Source organism: Microcebus murinus, chromosome 15, assembly GCF_040939455.1.
Source record: "Microcebus murinus isolate Inina chromosome 15, M.murinus_Inina_mat1.0, whole genome shotgun sequence".
Taxonomy (NCBI): Eukaryota; Metazoa; Chordata; class Mammalia; order Primates; family Cheirogaleidae; genus Microcebus; species Microcebus murinus.
Genome location: NC_134118.1, coordinates 2,265,413 through 2,290,861, shown reverse-complemented (window position 1 = coordinate 2,290,861; position 25,449 = coordinate 2,265,413). Strand labels below are relative to the sequence as shown.

Sequence of the window (25,449 nt, the reverse complement as noted above, 5' to 3'; positions counted from 1 at the left end):
GAAGTTGGTCTGGTTTCCTGTAGGAAACCAATGAAGATGAAATTGGTTCTTGGAATAAACCCACAGCAGTCTGGGAAATACTGACTGAAGACTTTTTTCTGAATCATAAACAGAAAAATTATGACTCATGAAGTAGGTCATTGAAAGGCTGATTTGATCTTATGTGGGAGAAAGTGAGAGATGACTGAAATGTACTAGTTATTAAAAGCAGTTAAACCTAGGATGATGACATCATCCAAATAGTAACAAATTATCCAATATGTAGTCCTACCCATTTTGATGGAGAAAATCTTTTGATGGAGAAACTGCTTTTTTTGTTGTTATTGTGTGGTTTGTTTTCCTGTATAAAATAATAGTTTTTTTTTTATCTGTTTATCATTTATTATTGTCAGATTTTGGATTTCTCCACCATTTCTTGCAGCTTGTTTGATGATCTTAAAGTCATTTTTGAAGTCATAGTGTTGGCTGAGATCTTTCTATAGTAAACCTAGTCCAGTATTCTTCTTTTTTCATAATGTCATCTTGGAATTGCCTTGATTTTTTTTTCAAAGAAATGATAATTATTCAATCATGGAATGTTAGAGCTGAAAGTAACTTTAGAAATAATGTAATATGATTTTCGTTTTTACAAATGAAGTTGCTTGCTCAAAAGCATACATCTGGTTACTGGCCAATCCAGGATTGGCACTCAGATCTTCATATTCTGTAATTTATTTTAAAGATCATACAAAAAAAAAAAAAAGATTATCCCCACTGGTGATAATTCTGATGTAAAATAGTCCTCTTCCCCTAGGTATCCAAGTTTCTTCTTAAACTCATTTTCCCCCCTTGTGTTTTTAGTGTAGACAGAAAGTTACTCAGTCTTTGTTTTTTATTAATAGTTTTAAGAAGGATTTTTTAAATCCCTTCTCAGGGTTAAAGACCATTATTGTGTCTTTCTTTAACTTTCTTTTATTTAAATTGAATAACTCCATACTTTCCATTCCTTTTTTAACCCTTTAATTATCTTTATTACTTTCCTTTTCAAGGCTCTGTAGGTTATTGGTTTAATTTTGTTTCAGGACAGCTAGGAGGCCTGAGTGCTGGGATGGTAAACTACTACAGGACTGGATGGGTGGGAGCTGTGATTTCCTCCTACAGTTGTGCAGTTAGCAGACTCTGAGCATCAAATCCCAAAGGGGCTGAGTCTAAACTGTCCTCTTTAAGGGACTTCATGCTTAGGACGCCAGTCAAGAAGCAGAATTGGTTGTGAGCCAAGGGGCTAGTGTAGTAGTGGCCTGGCACCAAGTTAGCGTAGGGAGAGGTGAGACAGAAAAGCCAGTTCAGGGAATGGAGGTGGGAATAAAAACAGGCCTGAGAATTAAACCTGTGGCCCCTGGAAAAGCGCTCAAGCAATTTAATTATCTGAGTTGAAGAATTGTCATCTCCAGTGGCTTTTTCCTGGTGTGTCTGATAGTCAAAATTTGTAACTTTATTGTTCACCTTCATATTCATCCCCAGGAAGCCTGAGTCTCTTGGGGCTGTTTTAATTGAGGGGAGGGGATGATTGACTAAACGCATTGGTAGCAATGCATTATGTAGGGAAGGGTGGTTGCCTATGGCTGAACATTTGGTTGATGCCTGACTAACCCAATTACAGAACAAAACAAAATCATAACAACTGGCTCTTTACCGTGTAATTATAGCAAAGGCAGGGGGAGATCTATTAAAAACCCAGAGCAAACAGCAGAGAGGGACTGTTCTTCTGTGTTCTTGCTCATTCATTTATTTATTTTGGACCCTGGGAAGCCTGACAGGTGTGAGTAGAGCATGCAAATGAAGAGTGGGCTGCGAACGTAGCTATTGCCATTCAAAGGATAGGGAGCTGTCAGAACATCCTTGAACATGGATGAGGGCCTGGCTCCATGGCCCACATAATTGCATTTTAGAGTTTATTAAGTCAGTATGTGTGTACACAGCCACCTGCCTGTCTACTGTGTTTGCTGCCTTTTATCAGGCCCTATGCCTGCAGGATGCAATTGGGAGACATGACTTGTGTTAGAATAGATGACTATTCCATGGGGCAGAAGGGAGGAATTTTCATGAGAGACCGTAGTACAGCAAGGGTTCTCAAATCAGGGGTGCACATCAGAATTCTCAGGACACATTCTAAAACTTCATGTCCAGGTGCAGCCCAGACCCCGGGGCCTTGGGGTTTTCCTGGCTTCAAATCCTGGTCACATCACATGCTAGCTGTACAACTTTGCAGGATTCTCACCCTTTTGCCTCCATTTTCCCATCAGTACAGTGAGCAGCACAACCTTAGGTTGTGTTTCCTTAGGACATGATTCTACCTATGGGCCTGTGCACTTGTACTTGACTGTAACTCTCCCTAGATGTCCACCTGCTTCATTCCCGTACCCAAATTTTACTCAAATGCCAGCTCTCAGCAAGGCTGTCCTGACCATCCTATTTGCAGTAGTAACTCTCCTGGGAGTGGAGTCAGCCAGCAGTGAAGGCAGTAGGTGAAGGGGAAGAAAATCCAAATTGGCTGCTCTGCGTCCCCTCACTCCAATCCCAACATGGTGTCTGCTCACAGTTAAGGCTAACTTGAGGCAGATTATCCAGAGAAATGGATGGGCTAAGGTTAACATGGTCAATGTGCCAGTCATTGCTGCTGCTGCCTGGGATGGAGGCCTGCTATTTGCCTTAGCTGCTGTTTGAAATGACACACAGAATGTTTTCCTTATTCTTTGCTAAAGGGGAAAATGATGTTTGGGACCCTTTGCTTTTTGTTATATGAGCCACAGAATTCTGAGGTGCCAGAGATCTTGGCAATGAGTCGGCACAAGTCAATATTTCACAAGTGCCTGCCTGGAAATACCAGTTGATGAGCAGCCAAGCTCTATGTAGGCTAGAACCCTGATCTGACACCACTCAGTTTTCTTCTCATGCTATTAAGCTCAGAAGACCAAGCAGGTCTTTGACCTATGTTGGGCAGGTACCACAGGACTCTGACATTTGAAGGTTTACCTCTCTTCATTCCTACCTCTTACTACAAAGGTAGGAATGTTTGTAGTAATGTTTCACTGTACTACAAAGGTGAAACAAAGTTTTGGTGCCATAGGTTTGAGTTAAAAACATTGTTTTTTCCTTGCTGGAGGGAAGTGATTCTAATTAATACCATGTGGGAAGTGCTTTCATAACTAGGAAGATCTCCAGATACTACAATGCAAGATGCAATGTCAGCATATCAGTGATACTAAAAAAAATTTAATGTGTGGGGAAAATAGACATCTTCAATACTATCTCTTCAGGAATAGTAACAGTCTTTTTGGTTAGGATAGTACAACTCAATTCAATATAAAAATTTAATATTGAATACCTATACCATGGTGGTGTATAAGTTTGTTTCCCTAAAATCTATGGGAGGCTAATAATATTTGCTACTCATGGAATCAGAAGAATTTATTGCTTGATAATTAGAATGAGAAGCTTCTTCCTATTTGTATGATCATCATTATTATTTTTTTAAAGATAAAGTCTTGTTCTGTCACCCAGGCTAGAGTTCAGTGGTACCATCATAGCTCACTGCAGCATCAGACTCCTGGCCTGAAGCTATCTTCCCATCTCAACCTCTTTAGTAGCTGGGACTACAGGCACACACGACCACACCTGGCTAATTTTTAAAGTTTTTGTAGAGATGGGCCTTGCTGTGTTCCTCAGGCCGGCCTTAAGTGATCCTTCCGCCTTGGCTTCCCAAAGTGTTGGGATTACAGGTGTGAGCCATTGTGCTGGCCATATTTATATAATTATTTTTAAAAATAAATTGCCAAGAATTATATAACTATAATATTAACCTATTTTCTAAGGTTTAAAAATAAATATTTCTGCTTTAATACTGCAAGTACATTTTGTTAGCACGTCCATGTGTTAGTATATACAAACTATAACTCAATGTTGGGTCTCTGAAGATAATTTATTTTGCTTAGTAGATATCTAAATTGATAGAGCCATATATAGTATATGAGTTTTAACATAATTGTTATTAATATATTGTCATGTGTAATTCTTAGATGTGTTCAGAGCAACATAAAATCACTCTACTTTGTTAGTATATTTTGAATCTTGAAATAATAAACATTCCTTATGAGCAGAATGCTTTTCTTGGTAAAGAGCAGTGAGTGCAACTTTCAGAACCTGAGTAATAAGGTGTGTTCGCACTTAGACCTAATATCCATGCTTACTATAGTGTGTCTACTTCTGGAAAACTTAGCTCCCTTACAGGTGAAGTGAATAAGTGAATAGAACAACTGGATGCTTTTAGTCTTTGTAGATGCCATGGGTGGAACAGGCCTCTGTGCTAAAGTAAAGGTGTGTTTTTATCTGCTTGTTTTTGTTCTACAAGCCTGTTTCTTTCTGATTGATCCTTTAGTCTCCTTACCTGTGTGGGCACTGTCTCTGTAATATTTAATATAGTTGGTAACCATTTTAGTTTGTTACAGGGCAAAATTGTAATATGAAACCTTTTTCATTTTATAATTTAATAAATATTTATATGTACAATGCATAAACCCCACTAATATAAATATGGCCAGTCAGTTCCCATGGTTCTTAGGCAGAAGTTAGGCATTTTGCATCTTATATTCATGAGGGTGGGTGGGAATGTACACTCTGTGTGTCATCTGGCTCAAATTTTTCTTAGAAGCCTGTTATAGATTTGAGCAATTGAATTCAAATCTACAACCACTTAAAAAGTTCTTTATGGTCCATTAAGAATTTATATGAGAGAGAACACTCTATGAAACTTCTCTTTTGCTGTTCACACAGATTATTGTGTTTTATTAGATCTAGGTGCTATTGTAATTTTGATAACAGCTAATAATGTTTGGAATTTTGCTTATAATTAATGGACCACACAAAGGTATGTTTGTTGGGTTTTGCACCCTTAATCTATTTATAATATGGCTTGTTTACTAAATAAAATCCAAAATAGTATGATTTTACTATTGCAACAGTTATTTTATACATATTTGGCTAAAATTCAGATAGCTAAATGTATATGTTTATCTTAATATCAATTTCTAAATATATTTATAAACAAATGGTGAACTAATAGTAAATGTATTGTGAGTGAAACTTTTTGATTTGCACTTTTAATGATGAATGTAAACTTTTTAGGATTACCAATTAGATTATCATATTAATTTTCATAAATTAAGATGTAGAATGTAAATAATACCTTGCTTAACACTGTAGTTAGATATATCTCTCCCCACTTCCCAAAGATGTGTGTAAACTTAGGAAATTAAACTTAGCTTCTCTTTTAGAACACCTAATAAAGCTTGGTATTAAATATGATTCCTACTTTATCCTTTTAATATAAGTGTAGTTTTTAAAATTTGCTTTGTTAAAGTTGGGTCTTAAAGTTGGTATAGTAAGATAAGATGAAACCTTTTCTAATTCAAAGAAACTTAATGCATATAATTTTTTCTATTAATTTTACTGTAAATCATTAATTGGCTACCTTACTAGTGCCAGCAAGAAATAAATTATAAGAAAATTGTTTTAATATATCAGATTTTTTTTTTTTTTTTTTTGGAGACAGAGTCTCACTCTGTTGCCCAGGCTAGAGTGCCGTGGCGTCAGCTTTGATCACAGCAACTTCAAACTCCTGGCCTTAAGGAATCCTTCTGCCTCAGCCTCCTTAGTAGCTGGGACTATAGGCCGGCCACCATACCTGGCTAATTTTTCTGTATATTTCTAGTTGACCAATTAATTGCTTTCTATTTTTAGTAGAGGTGGGGTCTTGCTCTTGTTCAGGCTGCTTTTGAACTCCTGACCTTGAGCAGTCCACCCGCCTCAGCCTCCCAGAGTGGTAAGATTATAGGCGTGAGCCACCGAGCTGGGCACAGATTTCCATTTTTAGAAAAATGTCTAATATCAAAGATTAGTAGGTACAATTTTTACTCTTTTTAAAACATAGTCATATAATATATTCATAGTTTGGGAATGTTAATTAAAAAAAACCCATAGTGAATTTAGATCTTATTTACGTGAAACTATGCCTAAAGTCTTGGTTTGATTGACATATTAAAACTATGTTAAGTTCATTATTAGAATAACTTAGACTGAGAATTCCTTAGAAAATGTTATATTCTAGAATATTAGCTCAGCTTTTATATGTGATTATAGCATTGTTGCTTAAAATGAAATGCTTACCAGAAATAAAGAATTTTGTGTTGCTAGCAATTATATAGCTTTTGCCAGTTTGGTAGAGAGGAGGAGACAGTTTGAGCTTCTCATTTTGTTTGGTATACAAACAAAATGAGACTTTTCCTGAGTCTCTTTTACTCTCCCATCCCTATACACTGTATTGGTGCCAATTTTTTAACAGTAAAAAGTCTTACAGAAATTAGTGGTGTTGACAAAATAAATCTTTAAGGGACATTCTTCAGAACTATTAACACATGTTGTTAGTCCTGATTGTAATTAATCCCTCTTTACCTTTGCTGTGTGGATTAATTCTTAAATGGTGTAGAGCAGGGATCCCTAACCTATGATGATTTGTATGATTATTTCTTTCTATATTACACTATATTACAACGTAATAACAATAGAAATAAAGTACACAATAATGTAATGCACTTTAATCATCCTGCAACCATTTCCCCCCTCCCTGGTCCATGGAAAAATTGTCTTCCATGAAAACGGTCCCTGGTGGCAAAAAGGTTGAGGACCGCTGGTGTAGAGGACAGGTTTTTTGTTTCTTTATTTTAACATTCCCATTTGGCTCACACTGCAGTGGTTTTTTGTTTGTTTGTTTGACACTGACATTTGTCAGGGCAACTCAGAGCCAGTAATGGTCAGTACTGCAGAAGAGGTTGAGATGGTCTCTCTTTGGCCTGATAGATTTCTCCATATTCTCAAGAAAAGAAGTCTTTAAATGTTTGACCGAGGCTAGTTTATTATTACCTCAAACTATTTGAGTCATTTGCTGTTTAAATATTAATAATGTGAGTAAATGATATTTTTTGCCTGTTTGCTTTGCATTTACTTTATATTAAGTATTGTGAAAGTGTTTTGGCTTAGTGATATTTCATCCTGTCATTTGACAAGATACTTATATTGCAAATTGGCAAAAATTATTTTATTGGAATTGTTTACTTAAGTGACTTAAAACTTCAACTTTTCTTGTTATCTTTTCTTTTTCAATCATAACTCCTCCAAAGTTAATTATATTATTAATTAAAATTTATCAATAGCAATAATGGGAAATCTATTGGTTATGTTAAATAATGTTATATAATACATTTGCAGTAGTTTTTCAGTTTTATAAAGTTGCTTTACAAAGAAAGAAATAGAAATTCTTGATAAGCTCCTGCATTTGGATGGGGAAGCAAATTATTCCTAAAGCTTCCTTTTTCATCTGTCTACATGATTCTCTTTGGAACAGAGGAAAAGTTTGGAATGTAAGACTGTTGTGCTCTTTTATACACATAGATGGCAGCAAAGTGTTACAGAGAAGGGAAGTCAACCTTGTAGTTATCGTGAAAAATGAGTGACAGCATAGCTGCCTGTGCCCCATAGTTAAACATAAAATAAGAAAGAAAGCTACTGATAACATAAGAGTATAGGAGAATGAAGAATGCTATGAGAAGCTATAATATACTGAATTTCAGGACAAATCCCAGGTGGTAAAGCTTAATCTTTTAAGGTATGTCATCCACTCCTGTAAGATGACTGAAATTAGCTAAAATAATATGCATGTCAAAATAGAGAGACAGTAAATGGCTGAGGGGCAGCAGGGCAGGAGAAAAGTAAAAGAGAAACCATGCACAAGTTGCAGGGCAAGTAATAGCCTGTTGCCTGCAGGCACTGTCGAGTTTGGCCTGCATGTCTCCTTTTTAGTTAAGCAAGTTACAAAGAGGAAATGTCAGTCCACGAATCAGGCAAACATTCCGTGGGAACATTTGCTCAAATGTCAGCATTTTAGAAAACAGAACTGGAATCTATTATAGTCTGGTCCCCACACTGGATTTGCTGTTAAATACATAAGTACAATGTATTTCTTCAGAGTGCATTTGTAATTCACAAGTCATTTTATGTCTTAATTAGCATTCCTAAATAATGACATAATCACTATAAAAGATGACAGTCATCATTATAATGAATATTTAATATAACTGCTTCCAAGGACCTTTCTGTGGCTTCTCACAAATTTTCAAGGTAATTTTCAAGTTTCAGAATTGCATTTGGTGAAATCACAGACATGAGGATCTAATGAAGTAAAAACATTTTTATTAGGAACTGAACTATGGAAGTACATTATAAAGAAGCAATTTGTAACATGTCCTGAACAATCTAGTCACCTTAGGATCTTACTACTTATAATAAGGGCTTCTTAATGCCACTGAAGTAATGGTAAAGTCGTTCAGTAAAATATTTCCCCTATCCTTTAGTTTTTTTCTGATCTACTCTCAGGCAATTTAGTACCCCAGACTAATCTCTGTGTCACAGAATTGATTCTAAAGGTGTGTATAACAACTTGCTTGAAAGCAATATCTGGCAAGTCTCTCTTATGACAGCAACTTCTTTCTCACATAATTATTTTTTTAGTAAATTTGATATCTTAACAGCCCCTTCCCTCCTTTCTGAGTTCAAAAAACAACACTTAATATAATTTATTTCTCATTCTTAATAAAGGCTTATTTGAGAGTATATTGCGGTTCACCCTCTATCGCTGCTTCCACCAAATGAGGTTGGAAGGGAATGTGGTTTGTAAGAGTGTAAGGTGGTTTCCAGCATCATTTGCTGTGTACTGTAATAGGTCTCGATATTGACTTAATGAAGCATAAAACATATTTTTGCTGCTGTTTATTATTTATTAATGATTTAATGATTATACTCTGTCATATATCAATAGGAAAAGAATATTCATATATATGTAGTTTTTCTGTTTTAACTAATCTGTTATGTTAACTTCAACTTGTACAGACAGATATGTCTGTGTTACTCTAACATTTTTCATACTGTGGGCTGTGCAAACAAAAACTAAGGAAAATTTGATTTATAAATATATAATTATTTTATAATTTTGTGAGTGTTCAGTTTAATTAATGGAAATTTATAGGTTGAACTTTCACCATCATACATTTCTTAAAATCAGAGTGTAAGATGTATAAATTTGCCACTATTATTTATAAATTTCTTTATAAGTGATTATTGAAATATCAAATATATTTTTTAAGGGGTTTTAGATTAACATATGCTGTTCGAAAACAACTTTTAACCAGAATATAATGTTTTTCAGGTGACTGAATACTTTTCCGTTTAGATTTAGAGTATGTGCTTTTTCTTAATGGGATAGTATCATGCAGATTATTAATGTGACCTTTTCATTGCCACAGTTTTCATAAAAAGGACAGTATTGCAACACCACTTCCTCCAATTGCTTGGTTTCAAAAGAATTGTGTCTCAAGTAGGCAAATCTAAATGATTTGTATTGCCAAAGGACATTGTTTTAAAACTTTTTTTAAGCCAATATGTTGATTTTCTTCATATTAACACTGGAAGATTAATTTTCCTTGATGTTTTATATATATTTTACATAAATATTTTTTTTCAATTTTCTTATTACCTTTTAATGGAGTATACTATATAAATAATTTTTCATGCCCTATTTAAACTAGAAAAACAGATTGTGTGTGAGCTAGCAAGGACTTAAATATTTTAGTGGCATCTTATAACCAATTTTAATTTATGATAGCTTTACATTTGTTTACATGATCAAATCTTACAAAATCTTGGATATTTGAAAACTTTTCCAGTAAAATGTAATAACGCCTTAAGTAATGCTTATCTTGTTTGTTTTTCTGAATTATCTTAACTTTCATGTAGTTAAGTAGCATTCCAGTTGATTAATAAAATAAAGTGTATTCTGTTGTTTAGAATTATACTGGCAAAATATTGTGCTTATAATTCTTAGCTTTTCTTTCTTATGTCCAAATTATGTTTTCTTTTATCTGATATAAAATATTTAAACATAGATAAATATTTTAAAAATTATTTAAATTGATAGGTGATCGAGACTATAATCACAAAGTATGTTTTCTAATGTGGGCATCGTTCACAAAGTATTAATAATCAGTGTAAAAATTAATGTGAATGCTCTAAACTTCAGTTTTGGCCCTAAATTTAATTCCTTTTTTTCTTCCCACAGGTTTTTTAATATGGAACACTTAAATTCATAAACATTTTGCTCATAATTTTTTTTGTGTGAGGGATGATTTCACATAGATTTCGTGTGTTTTCTCTCATTTTCTGGGAGATTCTTTTCTCTTTCATCCTCTACTTCTTTTTCTCTCAATTTCTTATTAGAATTCCACTTATTAAGTTGAATCGTCTTATATGATGATGAGTCTTAGTGGTGCATCTTTATTGGCACAGGATCCAGAGACTAATCTATAAAACAGTTACAGAGTTTCCAATGTGTGAACTATTAGCTTGTTCTTTTTTCTTGAGCTGCTTCTTCTGAGAGGCTTTACTGAAATAAATCTTTCTTTTCTTCCTTTTCTTTTCTTTTCTTTTCTTTTCTTTTCTTTTCTTTTCTTTTCTTTTCTTTTCTTTTCTTTTCTTTTCTTTTCTTTTCTTTTCTTTTCTTTTCTCTTCTCTTCTCTTCTCTTCTCTTCTCTTCTCTTCTCTTCTCTTCTCTTTTCTTTTCTTTTCTTTTCTTTTCTTTTCTTTTCTTTTCTTTTCTTTTCTTTTCTTTCCTACTATGATAATTTTGAAAGAATTTATAGTTATATCATTTGGGAAAAGATATATTTTAACTGATAGCATAAACATTCTGTTTAAACACTTATCTGGTCAGAGATTGTTAATCACAAACCAGTAAAAATTTATTTTTTATGATATATCATAAATGACATTAGTATTTTCAGTAAAAAATTTTAAATAAAATTTTGACACTTAAACTGTTACTTTTTTAAAAAGGAAATCTCCATAATGTTAGCTCATATGCTTATAAAATGTTCAATAGAAACATTGCAGGTTAATTTTATCTTCTTTTGTAATAAAATAGAAGTTGAGAAAGAGTTTTGACTCATCTTAACTCATTTTTTTGCATTCTTACTGAAAATAATTGTAAATTTGAAAACTTTTAGTGAAATTGGGTCTCTGGTTAAGAATTACATTTCTATGTGTAAAACAACAACTATAAAAATAGTGCCAAGATTTAATGCTTGTCTTTACTTTTTAGGGACGTTTCATTTCCCCACTGTTGTAATCTTAATTCCAGATGTTAGCACATGGCATTTCTGTAGTACTCCTATCACATGTTTGAGGTTTTTTTAATATTAGCTCTGTGTCTGATTGCTGTGTGTGGTGTCTCTATTTTTCAGTGATACAGATTTTGTTGCTGTCATTTACTTTTTATTTACAGTCCTCTGTCTGTATTAGTCAAAGACATATATTTGTTGCCACATATCAAATCCCTTATTATATAATATGTAGTTTATTTAAATTATATTGTGACTTTAGACCTTTACTAATAGAATTTCATAAAATTAAATAGTTTGTTGCATATACAGATATCGTAATGAAACATCAGTATAATGATAAAAATATTGATTGTTACAACATTTAGGACATTAGAAGAACACAATTGTGGCTAACTTCTGAAAATTTACAAGTTATTTATCTCTTAGAAGTTTGTAGTAAATCTGAAAGACAACTGTGAAGTTGACACATGAACTAAGAATTTCACTGTACTAACAATTTATTTAAATTTATTTAACCTAGTTTAATTATACAATATTTTATGATTTAAGCCTCATTTACTTACATCTGTGATTGATATATTTGAAATATAAAATCTAAATACTAGTACAGGGTGTTTTTTCTTTGTGATGAGAAATAAGAGGAATTAGACTTGTCAGAGTCTTTATGATCATGTGAAGCTAAACACATAACCTTTCTAGGCCTCAGTTTCCTTATCTGTAAAATGGGGCATGCAGCATTGGGAAGTAGGGAAGAGATTATGTTACATGCTCTTCAAGATGTCTTTCAACCCTAAAATTCTGTGATTATATGATTTGTTTTGATGTGATATTATGCTTATCAATATAAATTATGTGTTACATCTAATGTAAACATAAGTGTTAGTAAAATATAAGTATGAAAAGTTCAGTCTCTTAAAAATAATTTTTGGAAAGAAATAACGGACAGATTTTAGTGTGTGATGGTTTTCACAAATGATATGTAAAATCTTATTTAAAGTAGGTTATACCATTTTCAAAATTTAATGCAGAGCAGTAGAAACTCTGGGATGGGAAACATATTCTATTTTGTCAGAAAATACAAATTAAAGTTGAATGCTCTATAAGCCATTGGTCACACTGTTACCATGGGAATATCTTATCTAAAGGAAATTATTATATGAATATTTTCCACAAAATAAAAATCTGAAGGAATAAGTTAATATTTTGAATAGTATATGCTGATTTTTCTTACAGGAAAATCAATGCATGTGCATTTCCTTAAATTGATTCTGAGGCTTGTCAATAAATTTAGGCCATGATTCTAAGACATGTATGTAAATATATTTAGGTTCCAGTGTTAATTGGTATCTACATTTAAGTTTAGTAGTTGTGTATTTATTTCTTAAAATTTAGATAATTGTCGTAGAATCTGTTGTGCCATAAAATCCTTATTAGAGAAAAACAGAAACAAGCCTGTTTTCATGCCCTAAATATATTAATATAGAGGTTGTGGTTATGGAAACTGAGCTTCTAAATATTTTAAATAACTTTTATTCAAGTACAACTCTCCAGAAATTTCTATTTAATGAATCTATGCTTTTTTGGTAGGGAGGGGCAGCGGGGTAGCTTTTTGTTTGGAGAAGTAGTAAAGTTTAAAACGCATATCTGATTTGTAGAATAATAGACCAGTTTTGGCAGCTCTATTAATGTATGCTAAGGGAGAGTTTGTAAGGTGAAAATAGTGGTTAAATGTTGATGATGATTTTAGAGAACAAAAAGTGAAAGTTTTAAAAATGTGTCTTTTAAAGAAAGTATTATAATTTCCCACGCACAGGATAAATTCATCATCTGGCTGGAAAGAAAAAAAAAATTAAAAGTTTTATTTTTCAAGGTGTTTATTTTGTGATAATTTTTTATTTGAATAAGGACTTGCTATTTATTCCTAGAGTTTATGAAAGTCAAAGAAAAATACTTCATACTAATAAGAAAGAAGCTTTTTCCTCTTAACTATCATTGCATTTAATCCTTATATTCCCAAGTGAAAGATTCCAACATTTTAACTAGAATACAGTCAATTATTTTTAAGACATCCAGATTTAGTTTTCAATCTAGTGACATTTCATGCAGTCATAGTGGCAAGTTTGTTTCTAAGTTTTTAAAGGTTATTATCAATCTTATTTTAACCCCAATTAAGGCATTCCTAAAATATTCACTCTGAGCTTTCATGTTTTCTTATATGTCTTGTGGAAATTTTGAAAGTTTTTTACAGGAATTGTTGTAAATGTATCTCATGCTTATTTGCATGTAAAAGTTAGACTTTTCCCCATGTTTTTTCTGTGAAATTACCAAAAGGATTTAAGAATTTATTTCTATAAAGCTATAAATTACATACAAATTCTTAGATTGGTCTTCATCCTTTGCTATCTACAATAAAAGCTAAAAAAAAGTTTAAATAGTTTACTTTCTTTGTAACTAAATTTTTATTATTTGGAGAGCATTTATAAAAATGACTTGTGTGTAATAGTCTTAATGTCCTAGTTTAGATTTTTTTTTTACTAACATAAAGTAGTATTTAATAAGCCTTATACTTTGTTTTCTCATGCTTTTTTAGCTTATTGAATTTTTTTTTTAAAGCTGTGATATTAAATTTAGAAAGTACCTTAAAATTAATTATGGAATGTAATTAATGGCAACAATTTATTTGTTTGACATATTTCTTTTGTTGTCTCTATCCTAACTATGTAGACTGGTGACTGCCTTGTTACAATTGGAAGATCCTAGTCTAATTCCTTCATTTTATATACTAGATAACTGAATCTCAAAGAGATTAAGTCCCATACCTTGGGTTGCCCTAGATCAAATGGCTATGTTCTAGGGGCAGACCAGGGGCTCGAGCGAAGGCTTGCTTTCTTACTCTTCCTCAAAACTAAGTCTCCTCTCCCCATGGCCTCTTACTTGCTTTGTTGGCGTATGACATGGATAGATTGCTTGGAATTGTTTCAAAGCCTTTCCTATGTAATGATGGCAAAGATTTTAAGCATTTGTCAGGGGCCACTAATACATGTTGTGACAGCAGCGTAAGGGGGAAAAAACGTGGATTTATTATTAATAAAACACAAAGACTCTTATATTTAAAGCCAAACATAATTTACATTTAGTTTCTTCTCTCGTTGCTCTATTTTTTATTTAAGCGGTCCCCCCTTTCTCTTCCCAGGAGCCTTCATCCTGCTCCTTGCCATTCCACACACCCTTCCCAGATAGGTGGTAACTTGGGGTAGAAGGGCTTTGACTAGAGCTGTTTGTTCTGCTCTCTCACAAGAACAGTAGACCAGGCATTGTTCCCTGGAGGCTCGTATATACAATTATCTACGATAATAAAATATAAAAATATAGGGTCTTCAATTTCCAAAAATCCAGTGATCTGTAACAGCCCCTTTTGGACTTCTGGATATTCTTGCAATTCTTCTGTTCATTCATTACCTGGAACTTGTAAACTTATATAGTTTATTTTCCTTTTCCTTCCAAATAACATTTTAAAAAATATTTTTTGCACAGCATAATATCATTAAGATGATATGTATTAAAATCACATTGTCTATTAATATATATTCACATTATATGTCTATTGTTAGTAACTACCTGTTCTAAAAAGACAACTTATTCTTTGACTTTTAAATGTGTGGGCATTTTTAAATATAAAATTTGCAATCACTAACTTAAGTAGTCTCTAGATGTGTCTATATACACATATACATACAACTAAAATATAAAGTTGATATTGGCTTTTTATGTCATGTGGTCAATGTGACTTCTTTGGGCTTTTAGTATGATAATTATACTTTAGAACTGTTATGCATCTGTTTGAACTGGGAACCTCCCTGTTTGTCACAGGTCAAATAGGTTTTCACTGTGTCCAGGCTAGTGAAAATTGTTTTTTCCTCTTGCTTTTGATTAATCCTAAAATTATCGATTAATATGTTAACTTCACAGCTAGATAACCTATTGAAATATCTTCTAGAACTAACCCCGCATTGCTCTTAATGATTTTGAATTGCATTTGACCCACTAACAGCTGTTACTCAACTTGTCATTTTCCTTAAAATGGCAAAGCATTGATGTAGTGGTTTCCACTGCATCAGTTAACATTAAGTTTCTTCTTTTTCCTTTTTTTGAGACAGAGTCTCTGTTGCCCTGTGTAGACTGCAATGGCATCATTATAGCTCACTGCAACCTCAAACTCCTGGGCTCAAGTGATCCTCATGCCTCAGCTTCTTAAGTAGCTGGGACTACAGGCGTGTGCCACCATGCCCACCTAATTTTTTCTATTTTTGGTAGAGACGGGGTCTCATTTTTGCTCAGGCTGATCTCAAACTCCTGAACTCAAGTGGTCCTCCTTCCTGCCTTGGCCTTCCAGAATGCTAGGATTGCAGACATGAGACGCCACACCTGTCCAACATTAAGTTTCTTATTTCTGAAACAAGACAGTGAATGTTTCCCTTACTGAGTTGTGCTTAAACAGTTCTCAAGTTTGCAAATGTGTTGTTTTCTTCAATAAAAACAAATTCTAAGAAAAGAAAAACAAACTTAATATATGTATTTTATTTGGAAATTATAAAATATACTTTATTGCCCTATTCAGCTATTATTCTACTTTAAGACAACTAGATGTGTAAACATCTTGATTTCAAAACCGAATGTTTACTTCATTCATTTTAGGGTTCTTTTTAATGAACTTTCTGTGTCACTTTACCAAATGCTAAGATCTACCCTTTTACTGTAAACTGGAGGAGGGTTATATAATGTCATAGCTATATCTGATTAATAATGGGCTCAACCTAAGTGGACACATAGGTACTACAGTAATAGGGTATTGGGCAGGTGGGAGGGGGAGGGGGGTGGGTATATACATACATAATGAGTGAGATGTGCACCATCTGGGGGATGGTCATGCTGGAGACTCAGACTTGTGGGGGGATGGGGGGAAATGGGCATTTATTGAAACCTTAAAATCTGTACCCCCATAATATGCCGAAATTTAAAAAAAAACAAAAAAAAATATAAAAAAATAAAGACAAAAAAAATAATGGGCTCAAAGTCACTTTATAGGTTATTATATATTCTGGCATTTCTTTCTGTGAATTGCTTTTTACTATCATTTGTTCATTCAGTTCTTCAACCTTTTTCATTGCGGTTTGTAGGAATTCCTACTAATCTTTTATCAGTTATATATGGTGCAAATACATTCTTCCAGTTTTGTCACTTCTATTCTAGCTTTGTCTATGGTGTCCTTCACAGAACTTTAATTTCATTGAGATCAGACCCCTGTCCCCCCTTTTTTGTGGTGCTATATGTGACTTGTTTGAGAAATCCTCTTTTGGATAGCATACTTTCCACAATTACTGGGAATCTTTCAGCTTCCTTAAATGTTATCATCCAGCTTGTTAGATACATTATTATAAGGATTCGTACTCTAGATTGATTTGGTCCTGTTGACCTCCACGGTTCTTTCCAACTCTACAATTCTAAGATTCCATTGTATTACAGATAGATTAAAAGTAAGGTGCTGTACAGTATAAAATATACATTACATTTGCAAGAAACATGCTGTATTTCACTGATTCTGTGACACCACAGATTTCAGATGTATCATTATTTTATGTACCATTGGGAAAGAACAAGCTCTTCTGATTAAACCATGATACAATTCTTTTTCACCTCTTAGATTCTTTTCTAAGGTTATTATGTTCTAATGTGGGTAGTATGCTTTCTAAGCATGTGTCTGCCTTACTGACACGTGTATTATACAGGACAGACTTGGACAGAGAGCACTTGCTTTTGTCCAGTAGAATTTCATTGACATTGGTCTTTGGCTCCCATTGGGAGTGGTCATTTAGCCAGTTTATAATCTCCCTGTTTCCTCACAGGACCTATATTTCATTATCCTGTCTACAAGAATATCACAAAGTACTTTATTGAGGCTTCAAGATTATTGGTAAATTCTCAAAGGATTATTTCTTGAGACATCTGTTTCCCACTGTAAGCATTGTTTTCCCATTATACCAGGTCTTTCTAAATTTTATTTTTATTTATTTATTTATTTGTTTTATTTCAGGAAATTATGAGAGTACTTATTTTTAAGTTATAAAAGTTATGTAACATTAGGGCAAATTTGGAAAATCAAAAGAACTTCCTAAAATATTAATACTGGAATCCATGTTTTGCTGTTTTTTATTGCTGCTTTTCTTTCTAGTCTGCCGTCATATATTTTTTTTTACATACACAGAATCATAATATGTATTGAATTCTGTTATCTTTTTAGAATTGCATATTTGTAAAATAATTCTTTTTTGCAGTAAGCAACGTTTCAGTGGCTGCCTGATAGTGCTTGAGTCTTTCACTTTGAAGAATCATATGGAATAATGATTTTTAGCTTATGTTTGTATTGGACATTATAATTAAAATTTTTTGTGTGCATTTTTCTTATTTGTTTGGATTCTCTCCTCAACTATCTGTAATAGGTCTTATTATAGTCATTAACTACTAACACTAGTTTGAGGGTATTAGGTTGAATCTCAGCTAACCATATTGAAATGCCCTGGATATTTCTTTTTAGGACAAATTCATGTTTATTTTTTTTTTCATCATTTTTTCTTTCTTATTTTACAAAAAAATAAAATACATAATGCAAAAAATGAGAAAGGGGTTTAGCTTGTTTCTTTGTATTTTTTCAAGTGTTTTCTCTGTCTTCTTTTAAATATGAGAAAGAATGTTTTATGGTCTTATATACCTATTTTTCTTTAAAAGCAGATATTTCTAAAAGCCCAAAAAGAATGGCATAGGCTAAATACATTTGGACTTACTTCTCAGTCCATTAGTTGCCTCTGGAAAGACTGGTCATGTTGGAAAAATTTGACTCGGTGGTGAGACTGTAGGTTTCCTGCTTTGTCTTAGTTTTATAGTTTTGGCCTATTCCAATGAGCAAGTTCAAAATAGAGCCCAGAGAAAGAGGAATTTTTATTTTGTAAATTTGTAATCTGATACTATTGGCTTAATACATACACCTCTCCATATTTCCTGACAACCTCCCATTATCTTTCCTTGTCTATCACACATTCTGCTTTATTTAGAATATCGTTCATATTACTATTCAGCCAAAAGTTGTTCATTTTTTTCTGGATGTCTAAAGTGCCCAATTTATACCTACGGAGTTTCTAGATGAGTTTTTTTTCTTTTTTACTGCAGAAAGAAATGCACTGGGTTCTAAGTCTTTCTATTTCTGCTTAAAGGTACATTTATAGTACTTTTAAAAGGATATCAGTGCTAGAACATCTTCTGTGTTCACTACTAAAAGGCCTTAAACAAATCTCTACATTTTCTATTACTGTGGAATCTCAGTATCATAAAAGTCATCTAGCTTGACTCTATATCTGATATTTGAATATTATCTGTATTTCAAAATATATCTGCTACCTATAATATGACAGGCACTAAAACTATACCACTAAACTATACTATATAGGTGCCAGGAATATAAAGATAATACTGATAGTCCCTATCTTTATCACACTTTAGTGTAGGTAATATAGTAATAGAAGAACACAAAAAGTGCTACGTAATCTGGGATGAGGAAATGATTAATTCTAAGGATGGGTGGAGCTTGGTGCAAAAGGTGGTATCAGAGAAAGTTGCAGAAAATGCTACATTTAAACTAGAGTGATTGAAGTTATATTTTGCCAGGTGGTCACACAGAAGGGAACTGGTTCAGAGGGAACAGTGCAGCTTAGGCATGATTATATGAGAATGCATGGATACTTAGTAAGGATTAACAAGTATACCTTGAGAGAAGAATTTAACTAGTCTGCTACTAATTAGTCATGCTAGTTCATTCCGTCCTTGAATAACTCTAGTTGAAAATCTTTCCCTGTAGCATATTTTTTATCCATTGTTTGCATTTTTTTCCTTGGGAATCCATGTAAAATCCAATTATTTTGTTGCATTTGTAGTTTGCATATATTTGGAAAATATTATTCCTATGAATATACCCTTCCCCCCAACCTGGCCCTAACTTTCTTTGATCAAGATCATATAGCCCTGTTTCCTATAGATTTCTTCCCATTATGTGGAACCATGATCCTGTAACTCTCCTGATTCTTATCTGCCCCACACATCCCATTTGTCTTTATCCTTCTTTAGGTGTAATGCTCATAATTAAACACCTTATACTAGATACAGCCTGACCAGTGTGGAAAGAAAGAAAGGCTGTCATTTTCTTTGTTCTAGTGAATAAATTTCTGTTTCTCAGACTAAGAATATGAAAGCCTGTTTTGGCGACCATATTAAACTGTCTCACTGTCCAGTCACATTAAATGTACTTTCACTGTACTTGTGGCCTATTATTACTTAACATTTATTGAGATCCTCATAGTCTAAAGAAAACTGGATAGAATTTGAGCATCTAGTAATGGAAAATGCAAGAACTAAGTTCATTTCCCTTGAAGAGTTTTAATGTGTTTTGATCAGTTGAACTTGTTAAATGTATGAGCCTATGTATTATACAACTAATGGTATTTTGTATCTCCTTTTTATATGTGTTGGTTTCACATCTATCCAAACATCTGGTGAGGATATTTCAGACCACATTGGGTTTTCTATCAGCATACTTTAAAAGTAAGCAATTCCATCTAAACATTATGAAGTCTTCTATACTGTAAACCAAGAAGCAATTTAGTTGGCAACTCAAAAGTGGAATGTAGAATAAAAATGAAATGAGATAAATTCACCCCCAGAGGCAGTCCACATTATACACCCTAAAGGGATGAATGCTGATATTGTACATAAAGTGTGCTTTTATAGAAGCTTGGAATTTCCAAATATTTATCATGGCAGTGTTTTATTCTTAAATCACGTAATGAATATAGTGTCATCAATGATGAGACCTTGAAACTTCAGCTAAATTCTTCTTTGATATTCCAAAGCATATATTCTACTTCAGTTGTGGAGGAGTTGTTCAAATTATTCCATGCCATTATAAACATAATAAGTTAAATATTTTAAAATATTTGTTTTAATTTCACCTGATTTCCGTATAAATCAAAGTATCATTCCAAAAACTTTTGGTTTTTATCCCACTGTAATTAAGATTGAGAAACAAGTTTGTTTTTTTTGTTTTTGTTGTTCTAGCTTGTGATTGGTATCCTAGAAAGCAATGTAAAAGGAGTCATTTTGTAAGCTTATGAGTTTTAAAAATATATTCCTTTTTACTCAGGTTGAATGTTGCTTTGAAAATTTGAGAGATTTGTTGATATTAAGGATGAATATCATTAGGAGTATTTTCCATGTATTTGTTGGTTGCTGGCCTAATAAAATAGTTTTTAGTGGTAAGTAACTTTGTTTATAACTATCAAATGAATATGGTAATCTCAGTTTTGCAAATACTTATTTTTTTCCTAAGTGTAGGAACATCTTATACTTGTTCCCTACTCATTGCCAGCAGATTTCAGACCAGATATTTCCTTAGTTGACACAATATTTTTTGTGTGTAGAGATTTGAACTCATTGTTTTGTTCCTTATTTAGGAATATTGTGGTCTAGATTATTTGGATCAAATCAAGTTGAAAACAACAAAAAATACAGATACAAAATCCTTGAAAATCTTAAAATAATCGAGGAGCTAACATGATAGTGAGCTATTATCAAGCAAATACTTATGGGAAAGTGGGGGAGGTAAGTCACACCTTCCAGCTGTTTTAATCCTGAAGGCATTCGGCAAACTGGAACTTTATTTTGATGTCCTGTGTGATTAGAGTGACCAATATGGAAGGGCTACATCCTTAGGTTTAGGGTGAGTTAGATATAAACCCTCTCTCTACCTCCAGGGTGTTCCATAGGAAAATTGCATTGGTGCTAAGCAGACCAGGGGTAGATGGCAATTCCTAAGGTGTAACCACAATGGAACCTCAAGGAATATTGTAAGCTAAATACATATCACTTGGGTAGTCTAGAAAATTTGAAGTCAAGGATTTAGTTTTAGGAGTTCAGGAACCTGTAGAATCCTGTAGCTCCCTGACAGAAGCTAATAAAACTCCTATTTGAAGAAAGTTAAAACAAACAAGACCTAAAAATAAATTTTCAAACAATGAGCAGCACGTAGTAAAAAATAACCAAGCATTCAAGGAAAAAGTAGTTTTTAATGAAAGTACTCTTCTCCCATCTTCTTTTTCTTCTCCTTTGTGTGCAGCTGCTCCTTTTCTTTCTCTTTTTCTCTCTTACTCTCTGCTGTCCCTTCTTCAGTTATGTAGTGGTTTAGTACATTTTCACTGAAAATTAACCTCAGCTTTGTAGACTCTCAAACTATTCATTTTTCATACTTAGTTCTAGTGTTCTGGTTAAGTTCTTCCTCGTCATCTCACCATGGGTTACTATTAGAGCCTTCTGGTTGACTTTAATTTTCATTTTTCTTCCCCAAATCAATAATAAACGAGGTTCAGGCTAATTAAGTGCCTTCTCACAATCCCTCAGTAGTTTCTCTGGAAATTCCTAAGCATAACATTTTGATTCCTGTGCCATCTAGCCCTAGCTAAAAGGACCTGAAGTATTGGAAGCTGGGGAAATGGTTAGGCACTGTTTATTCACAGTTCGTTCCCATACTATTAAATAGATTACTATTAATGTATTTTCCACTAATCTATCAGTTGTTTGAGGAATTAGAGTTCTTTTGTTTTATTATTACCATTAGTTTTTCATATAGTGGTTTTACACATAATAGCTGCCCAATAAATGTTCCCTGAATGAATTAATGACCAAGAGAAAACAGATCACTTTCCAGTCAGCTGCCTCCCTTGGTACATGTTGCCTCCATCAAGGATAAAGGAAGAAGGATCTGTTCTTATATGCCTATTGTCACACTGTGGATTGTCCTTTGGCCTTTCCATTTCTCAGTGTGTCACCAGTGCCCTTATAGTTACACATCTTATCAGCATTCTTGGTTTCAACTCTCTTGGCAGTGGGATGAAGGGAAAGAATGGTGCCGACGTAAGCCTTGCTTGGCCGGGGGATGGCATGAGGCCTGGATTTTCTTCTCCTGCTGAGTGGTGTGTTACATCTCTAGGATCGAGTTTGTGATCAGAAATGACCAGTTTTCTCTATACATAATTTCCAGAACTAGTAGCAGTATTCTTCATTTTAAGTAAACCATAGGTAGAATTGAAATCTTGCAAAAAAGAGAAATCAGGAAACTATTTGTTTTATGTAACCCAAAGATTTTGACTGAAGGAATTTTTGGGTTGGAAGAATGCATGAATTATTAGACAGGATAAGGTTGATAGGAGGAACCTATATTCACTGGTGCACTATGATTTGCAGGACGTTTTCCCGTGTATTATCCCTTTTATCTTTATACCAATCCTGTGCTATAGGCAAAGCAGATTCCTATTACTGCCATTTTACAGGCAATTCAATGTCTAGTCAACATTTCTTTTTGCAAATAAGTCACTTAGGTTATTTCCAGAAACATTAACTAAATACCTTTTGTATCCCCAACACTCTGTTCTTGACTACATTTTTTTCTGATCCCTGCTACTATCACTAATTTAATCTTGTAACTTCAGCAAGACACTGATCATTTTCTTCCATAACATTCTCATTTGTAAAGTCTATACTCCATATTACAACATTTTGTTATGACTGTCTACATCTCATTTTGACCTTCTTTCTAGCCATCTCTCTTTACTCTACTCTAGTGTATGAGTAGATAAGATTACTTTGCAGGCAAGTAAAATAGAATAACCCTGAATTAATTAAGTCAAGAGCTCCTCTTTCAGCCCTTTCAGTGTAGGGAAAAAACAAATACCCTACTTGTGGAAACAAAATATCAACCGAATATATATAATAATGCCCATAAAAATCTGAGGACACAAAACTTGGGCAATGTAGATAATCTGCCTTGATTATACACTTCATGGTCTCTAAAATTTTGACAAAAACAAAAACTTCTTTGATGTTGATAGTGTTTAAGAACACAGGCATGCTGTGTTAGGGTTTGGAATAATTAAAAGTCCAAGACTTATTTTTCAGTTCCATAGAGAGGCAGTGGCACCAACAGAGTACTAAAGATGTGTGTGGCTATCTGTATCAGTTAGTATAACATTTATTTAGTGCCTACTGTTTCTGGGTACTGAGGACAAACACAGCAATTTGTCCTTAAATTTGAAAAGTAAAAATGAAATCTTGGGCCTAATTGCAAATTGAGTCTCTTCTGTTGGAGATTTTCTTAATGCAAATATTACCACTAAGATTGAGTTTAGAGAGAATTTATACCTATAGATTATTTACTTTACCAATGTGGGCTAATGTCTTCTCCTATACCACTTCTCCTATTACCACTTCTCCTATTACCACTTCTCCTATTACCACTACTGGTAACCTGTTACATTTGTAAGGCCAAAATCTTTAACTGGAGGAAATAAATCTACAGTTAGGATGACAGGAAGGAAAAAAAACAACTGCTTTTTTCATATACTAAAGAGGTCATTTATAATTTATTCAAATAGAATTGTAAGGACTGGCTGCTGATTTATTAAATGTCCTTTTACTCAAGAGATTGAATCATGGTGTCTTTCCTTGTCATTCTGATCTGTCCTGTCAGAACTTTTGAAGATCCCCTCAAACTAGTCCATTCTGGTTGACGGCATCAGTGATGTATGAAGAACAATACTAAACATGTGCCTGTGGTGGGAATGGAAAACCTTTATGAGGAGAAGGCACTCAGATCCTCATAAATTACATCTGTGGTAATAATTCTTTAGTATTTTAGCTCAACATTTCAACAAGTTTTTATGTTAATATTTTATTTGGAGCAATATTGTGATTTTCCAAGTGATTTCTCTTATGGAAACTCTTGAGTCTATGAAAGACACAGACAAATATTTCAGAGCTTTTTTATTGCTCCAGACAGCAGCAAACACATGGCAACAATAATGTACTAAAAGGGAAACTATTATATTCGGCCCTGAACATTCTTCGTCAAAGCCCTTCTTTCATAATCTTGGCAATAAAGGGCCTGGAAGTGCACACTGCCACCTCTTCATTGTGTTATATTCTCTGCCAGCACACAGCCCAGAAGGGAAATAAAACACAGTTAACTGATGTGCACAGGCAGAATAATGCCTATCAACAACATTCTGTAAAATGTCTATTATATGAATTGGAAAGTATGTAAATGGCTAGGAAGCAGCCTTCTCCACTACTGAAGAAGTTTCAAGTCCCTGAGGTGGTCACAGAACAGCAGCTTTGGGGAGAAGCAACAGCATGGCTGGTCACTCGTGGTTGTGTTTGCTCTCCTGACGTAAGTGGAGATATTACCTTGCCAGTGTGCCTTGGAAGAGCTGAATCTTACTAGAGTATTTGTATTGTATTAGAATGATGGGAATCCAAGATATGTGGGCCATAATTTTCTTTTGTGTAAGATCAGTTGGTTCTCTGAGTTGTGTCTTAGAACTAATGTGTTGCTTCCAGTAGAGGGATGAAAAAAAGAGGAAAGCAAACTCAGGTGGAGTTTTCACAGATTCTACCAGCCCATAGGGATCAGTGCACATAGAGAGTTATGGCCTCAAGATGCACAATTGTTAGGTAAATGGTACTGCAGAGATTGTTTTAGACTCTTTGTTAGTGGAGTTTTCTTCTAGGTGTCATCTCTGGCAGGAAATATAACATGTCTTTGGCACAGTGTCTGTTTTCATCTGGGGCCAGGTGGGGGGGCCAAACAAAGCCTGTGAAGTAAGAGTGACCCCAGTGTAACTGTTGATCCCTTGCTGTGTGCCACATTCTATGTTAAAAGTTGTGTGCATGTATTATTTTATTCAATAATTCCATTTAATACCTATTATATTCCTCATTATATTGGTGAGAACACAAGCTCAAAGAGGTTTCATAAGTGTCTTAAGGCCATAGAATTAATGAATGATGGCCGGGGTGGGGGTGGGGGAGGAGAGTCTGGATTTGGATATAGGTATGTCTGACTCCAGAAATGTTTAAATTTCATGACAGATTTTTTCTCTTTTGGTGAGACAGGTATGAAAAAATTAGAGAAGTTAGAAGTAAGATCATGTGTTAAAAATGTAAGGTGCATAGGCAATTAATTGAAGAATAATGCTCTTAATTCAAGAGGAAATGTTATCAGAATTATTTACTTAGTGAGAAAACAAACTTGACT

The 25,449-nt window shown here is 33.7% G+C and overlaps 1 protein-coding gene and 1 long non-coding RNA gene across 5 annotated transcripts in view; one reads left to right on the top strand and one right to left on the bottom strand.

The window, feature by feature from the left end:
* Positions 1 to 25,449, top strand: part of GMDS (GDP-mannose 4,6-dehydratase) — a 638,941-nt gene that overhangs the window by 165,452 nt on the left and 448,040 nt on the right. The gene's annotated exons all lie outside the window — the stretch shown is intronic.
* The window catches only part of LOC105873497 (uncharacterized), a 113,491-nt gene that overhangs the window by 15,088 nt on the left and 72,954 nt on the right, over positions 1 to 25,449 (bottom strand). The window contains exon 4 of one of the 2 annotated variants that reach the window (XR_001155070.2): positions 24,254 to 24,338. The exons of the other annotated variant lie outside the window; for it this stretch is intronic. This is a non-coding gene — a long non-coding RNA (uncharacterized LOC105873497). Of the gene's footprint in view, positions 1 to 24,253; positions 24,339 to 25,449 lie in introns of those variants that run through there. 2 annotated transcript variants of the gene reach the window in all.